Genomic DNA, 6,983 nt, shown 5'->3' on the forward strand with positions numbered 1-6,983 from the left:
GAAACACAAGCTGGAATCAAGATTGCCGGGAGAAATATCAATAACCTCAGATATGCAGATGACACCACCCTTATGGCAGAAAGTGAAGAGGAACTAAAGAGCCTCTTGATGAAAGTGAAAGTGGAGAGTGAAAAAGTTGGCTTAAAGCTCAACATTCAGAAAACAAAGATCATGGCATCCGGTCCCATCCCTTCATGGGCAATAGATGGGGAAACAGTGGAAACAGTGTCAGACTTTATTTTTTTAGGCTCCAAAATCACTGCAGATGGTGACTGCAGTCATGAAATTAAAAGACCCTTACTCCTTGGAAGGAAAGTTGTGACCAACCTAGATAGCATATTTAAAAACAGAGACATTACTTTGCCAACAAAGGTCCGTCTAGTCAAGGCTATGGTTTTTCCTGTGGTCATGTATGGATGTGACAGTTGGACTGTGAAGAAGGCTGAGTGCCAAAGAATTGATGCTTTTGAAGTGTGGTGTTGGAGAAGACTCTTGAAAGTCCCTTGGCCTGCAAGGAGATCCAACCAGTCCATTCTGAAGGAGATCAGCCCTGGGATTTCTTTGGAAGGAATGATGCTAAAGCTGAAACTCCAGTACTTTGGCCACCTCATGCGAAGAGTTGACTCACTGGAAAAGACCGTGATGCTGGGAGGGATTGGGGGCAGGAGGAGAAGGGGACAACAGAGGATGAGATGGCTGGATGGCATCACTGACTCGATCGATGGACATGAGTCTGAGTGAACTCCAGGAGTTGGTGATGGACAGGGAGGCCTGGCGTGCTGTGATTCATGGAGTCACAAAGAGTCGGACACGACTGAGCGACTGATCTGAACTGAACTGAACTTATTCTTGGTTGGTTCCAGCAGAAAGTGTGTGCTAAGTGCTTAGTTGCTTCAGTTGTAACCGACTCTTTGAGACCCTATGGACCACAGCCTGCCAGGCTTCTTTATTCATAGATGTAAAAAGCAAACTCAAGCTAACTTCTTCAGTCTCCTCATTTAGTAAATGAGGAAAATAATGTCCAAAGAGGGGAAATACATCCTTTATGAAAAATACAAACTGGCTGTCGGTATGGGCTCTGGAGGCAATGCCTGAGCTTATATTCTTCCTCCTTCACCTTCCAGTTTTCTAAACTTGAGAAGGTCACTGAATCTTCTTGTATCTCAGTATTCTAATCTGTAAAATAACACCAACCAGTGTGGGGATTAAATGAGATCCCATGTAAGGTATTTGGTAAAGCCCTACCTAGCCTGAACAAGCATTCAAAGTTACCTATTTTTATTATTACTATTACACCTATTTGTATTATTGGGGGGTGGGGATTAGAAAGAAACCAGAAGACAAATGACTGACAATCGAACATTCCTTCATGCTTTGAAATTTTTACCCTAAACCTCTAATGCGTTAGCTACATAATGAGGAGAATCTTTATGCTTAGGGTTATTTGGCTTTGTTACTAATTTGTATGTCTCCCAAATCAGTATTCAAAGTTCTTGAGAGAATTAGATACATAAAAGTGATGTTTGTAACATTAAATATTTAAAATAATTTGATTATTTAGAATCAGTGTGTGAAAGAATTTAATATGTCGGGTTTTGTGATTTTAACTTGAAAAGCTCAAGGTAACATTTCAAAGTGTACTATAAAAAGAAAAGTTATAAATTTACAGGAAAAAATATAGGACACTATGTTTATGACATTGAGGTAGTAAAAGGCTTTTAGGTAACAAAAACCGAAAAGCAAAAAATCATGAAGTTTCATAAATTCAGATTTATCAAAATGCAAAACTTTGGCTATACACAAAAACATGAAAATGTTTAAAAGATAACCGATTGGAAAAAATAATTTACATTATGTAATGCGTGCTGCAATTCATAGGGTCGCAAAGAGTCGGACACGACTGAGCGACTGAACTGAACTGAACGAAGAAAAGATCCTCATCCAAAACTATATTTAAAATATTTTAGAAATCAGTAAGAGAGATTCAAATGATTCAGTAGAAAAATGTTCAAAAGGTAAGAATAAGAAATGCCAAGTAGAAAAAACACGAATGGGCAACAAATATACTAAAAAAATACACTGTCAATAGAAACGAGGAAAATGAAAATTAAAATGAGATTTTTTTTTAAACTAGGGAAGGACAGTTTAGCAACTAAAAATGCAGCCTACATCCTAGCAACTCCTATTTCTCCATATCAACCTGGAGGAATGCTTGCCAAGGGGACATGAACTAAAAATTTGTGTGTTTTTTTGTTTTTGGTAATGTTGAAAAACTGTAAACAACCCACAGTCCTTCAGTAAGGTAATGTCTAAATAAACCATATTCCTTTTCTGGAATACTAAGCTTGAATACAAAGAAAAGCATAAGATAGTGGATAGCTATCTTAGACATATCTTGAAATAAAATAACTAGTTGCAGAAAAATTCATTAACAGATATGATTTATGTTAAAATGCACATAGAGAGACATAAACAAGTGAAGTATAGATTTTTGAAGTCATATCTCTTTAAGTAAAAGCACAGAAAAAGGCTGGAATGAGACTGGTTATAACTGAAGAGGAACTGAGAATTTCAGGCGGGGTGGGGAGCGGGGGGGGATATTCAGGGAGTAGCTGGGTTTTATGGGGCCGGCAAAGAATACATGTGTTTTCTACTATAAAAAACTAACATTGGGTTGGTGGAAAGGCTCGTTCATCTTTCTGCATTGGATGGCTCTAGTGGTGTTCTGTTGCCTGTCGTCTGTAACATCATTCGAAACAATTTTGTTAGATTGCATTGTGACAGCTGTCATCAGCACGCATTAAAAAGTTTTATCAAAATTGATGAATTTTGTGTAGCTCTTTTAATATTGAAGATGGAAGGAAAAAAGCAAATTTGCATCACTTTGTGCTTTATTATTTCAAGAGAGGTAAAGAAAAAAAAGCAACTGAAAGGCAAAAAAAGATTTGTGTGGTGCATGGAGAAGTTTGTCTGTGATTGAATGGGTCAAAAGTGGTTTGCGAAGTTTCATGCTGGGGATGTCTCAATGAATGATGCTCCATGGTTGGGTAGACTAGTTGAAGTTGATAGCGATCATATAGAGACATCAGCTGAGAGCAATCAATTTTATATCATGCAGGAGATAGCCGACATACTCAAAATTTTCAAATCAAGCATTGAAACTCATTCACACCACCTTTGTTTTGTTAATCACTTTGATGTTTGGATTCTACATAAGTGAAAAAAAACCTTCTTGACCGTATTTCTGCATGCGATTCTCTACTGAAACATAATGAATGATGGTAACAATAACCCTGTATACGAGACAGCAAAAGAGACACTGATGTATAGAACAGTCTTTTGGATTCTGTGGGAGAGGGAGAGGGTGGGATGATTTGGGAGAATGGCATTGAAACATGTATAATCTATGAGGTACCATTTCACACCAGTCAGAATGGCTGCGATCCAAAAGTCTACAAGTAATAAATGCTGGGGAGGGTGTGGAGAAAAGGGAACCCTCTTACACTGTTGGTGGGAATGCAAACTAGTACAGCCACTATGGAGAACAGTGTGGAGATTCCTTAAAAAACTGGAAATAGACCTGCCTTATGATCCAGCAATCCCACTGCTGGGCATACACACTGAGGAAACCAGAAGGGAAAGAGACACGTGTACCCCAATGTTCATCGCAGCACTGTTTATAATAGCCAGGACATGGAAGCAACCTAGATGTCCATCAGCAGATGAATGGATAAGAAAGCTGTGGTACATATACACAATGGAGTATTACTCAGCCATTAAAAAGAATACATTTGAATCAGTTCTAATGAGGTGGATGAAACTGGAGCCTATTATACAGAGTGAAGTAAGCCAGAAAGAAAAACACCAATACAGTATACTAACGCATATATATGGAATTTAGAAAGATGGTAACAATAACCCTGTGTATGAGACAGCAAAAGAGACACTGATGTATAGAACAGTCTTATGGACTCTGTGGGAGAGGGAGAGGGTGGGAAGATTTGGGAGAATGGCATTGAAACATGTAAAATATCATGTATGAAACGAGTTGCCAGTCCAGGTTCAATGCACGATACTGGATGCTTGGGGCTGGTGCACTGGGACGACCCAGAGGGATGGTATGGGGAGGGAGGGGGGAGGAGGGTTCAGGATGGGGAACACATGTATACCTGTGGCGGATTCATTTTGATGTTTGACAAAACTAATACAATTATGTAAAGTTTAAAAAAAAAAAAAAGAAACATGTATAATATCATATATGAAACAAGTCACCAGTCCAGGTTCGATGCAGAATACTGGATGCTTGGGGCTGGTGCACTGGGACGACACAGAGGGATGGCATGGGGAGGGAGGAGGGTTCAGGATGGGGAACACGTGTATACCTGTAGTGGATTCATGTTGATATATGGAAAAACCAATACAATATTGTAAAGTTAAAAATAAAAAAAAAGAAACATAATGAAGACAATCCATTTTTAAAACAAATTGTGACACGTGATGAAAAGTGGATACTGTGCAATAATGTGGGATGGAACAGATCATGGGGCAAGCAAAATGAGCCACCACCAAACTCACTAAAGGCTGGTCTTCATCCAAAGAAGGTGATATGTGTATGGTGAGATTGGAAGGGAGTCCTCTATTACGAGCTCCTTCTGGAAAGTCAAATGATCAATTCCAAGAAGTACTGCTCCCAATTAGACCCACTGAAAGTTGCACTTGATGAAAAGCATCTGGAATTAGTCAACAGAAAACACATAATTTTCCACAAGGCTAAGGCAAGACCTCATGTTTCTTTGATGACCAGGCAAAAACTGTTAAAGCTTTGCTGAGAAGTTCTGATTCATCTGCCATACTCACCAGACATTGAAAGTGAAAACTTAAAGTGTCAGTCGTTCAGTCATGTCAGACTCTGTGCAACCCCATGGACTCTAGCCTGCCAGAGCCTTCTGTCAATGGAATTCTCCAGGCAAGAATACTGAAATGGATAGCAATTCCCTTCTTCAGGGGATCTTTCCAACCCAGGGATTGAACCTGGATCTCCTGCGTTGCAGGCTGATTCTTTATCATCTGAGCCAACACATTGTATCTTCAGATTTCCATTTAGTTTGGCCTTTACAAAATTATTTTAATGGAAAAAATTTCAGTTCCCTGGAAGATTGTAAAAAGCACCCAAAACTGTTCTTTGCTCAAAAAGATAAAAAGCTTGGGTAAGATGAAATTATGAAGTTGCCTGAAAAATGGCAACAGGTAGAGGAACAAAATGATGAACATATTGTTTAAAAAATTCCTAGTGAAAATGAAAAATGTGTCACTTATTTTCACTTAAAAACTGAAAGAATATGTTGGCCAATCCAGCACAGTGAATTTCAGGCTTTACTCCTAACAGTAGTCACTTACGAGTAATGCTTTAATGCTTTCAAAATGGAAAATGCATTCATGTAATAAAAGGAAAATTAAGATAGAAAACAGGATGGGAGGCTAACCAACTATGACATGAATTTTCTTTGAAAAGACTAGAAATTATTTCCATGAAATTTAACATGTAGAAAGTTGATAAACTACATCAACATCAATCTATGTTCAAAATATTGAACATTTGTGAAATGATTTTTAAAAATTATTATTAAAATATATGAACACTGACGACGTGCCAGGTATTCTCTTACTCACTCTACATTGTTTGTTTATTTAATACTTTAGCACCGTGAGGTCAACACTCCTCTCCAGTTAAGGAAACTGAGGCTTGGGATGGAGAAGTATTTGCTTAAGGCCCCAGAAAAGGCAAGCCTGTTCAACCGGGTATGTATGTTACCTGTTCTTCACCCATATTTTCTTTCAGCTCCCAGGCCATCATCGAGTAAGCTGAAAATATGCATATTAAATTTAAATAAATTCACTTGTTTTCTTGTATACTTTTGCAATGATTCACAAACTTGCATCTTTATCTACTGAGGAAAAAAAGAGTCCATTATTCTTATAAATGATAATTATGAGCATTCAATATTTTAAGAGGGAAAAATGTGTCTATTTACACTAGGTATTTAATAATCACCTACAGATTTGTCTAATTGTCAGCTTCTCCCAAATGACTATTGTTTTCTAAATTTCTTAACAAGTAATTATAAACAGGTATTTTGGTATGAAAAACGAGAGAGAGATTTGGTATTTCCTATATTTCATCAACACCACATAATTTGCATTCATCACAATTTCCATATTTTGATATGGTCTAGTGTTAGGCCACAGGACTTCCCTGGTGGCTCAGATGGTAAAGAATCTGCCTACAATGTGGGAGACCTGGGTTCAATCCCTGGGTCAGGAAGATCCCCTGGAGGAGGGCATGGCAACCTACTCCAGTATTCTTGCCTGGAGAATCCCATGGACAGAGGAGTCTGGAAGGCTACAGACCATGGGTTTGCAAAGAGTCGGACACAGCTGAGTGACTAAGCACAGCACAGGGTTTGGCCACACTGGAGTGTCTCCAGTCCATCCTGGAAGCCCCGGCAGATTTTTTTTCTTCTGGATTACTGCGTCTTCTCTGCAGTGTCAGAAATGTACTCAAATTTTTATTCAAATACATTAACATATCTTCGTTTCCATTTGTGGCAAAGGATTTTTTTTTTTTTGGTAATGCTATTTAATATTGAACAGGCTTGAAAGACCATATCAAGTACAGGTGTGTGGTAGTCCCTTAGTCATGTCCAACTCTTTGTGATACTATGGACTGTAGCCCGCCAGGCTCCTCTGTCCATGGGATTCTCTAGCCAAGAATACTGGAATGGGTTGCCATTTCCTTCTCCAGGGGACCTTCTTGACTCAGGGATCTAACCTGGGTCTCTAGCATCTCCCGCATTGGCAGGTGACTTCTTTACCACTGACCCACCTGGAAAACCCAAAATGTTCATCGCTCAGTCCTGTCCCACTTGGGTCCCCACTGATTGTATCCCACCAGGCTCTTCTGTCCATGAAATTTCCCAGACAAG

This window comes from Bubalus bubalis, chromosome 2, assembly GCF_019923935.1.
Source record: "Bubalus bubalis isolate 160015118507 breed Murrah chromosome 2, NDDB_SH_1, whole genome shotgun sequence".
NCBI classification, from domain to species: Eukaryota; Metazoa; Chordata; class Mammalia; order Artiodactyla; family Bovidae; genus Bubalus; species Bubalus bubalis.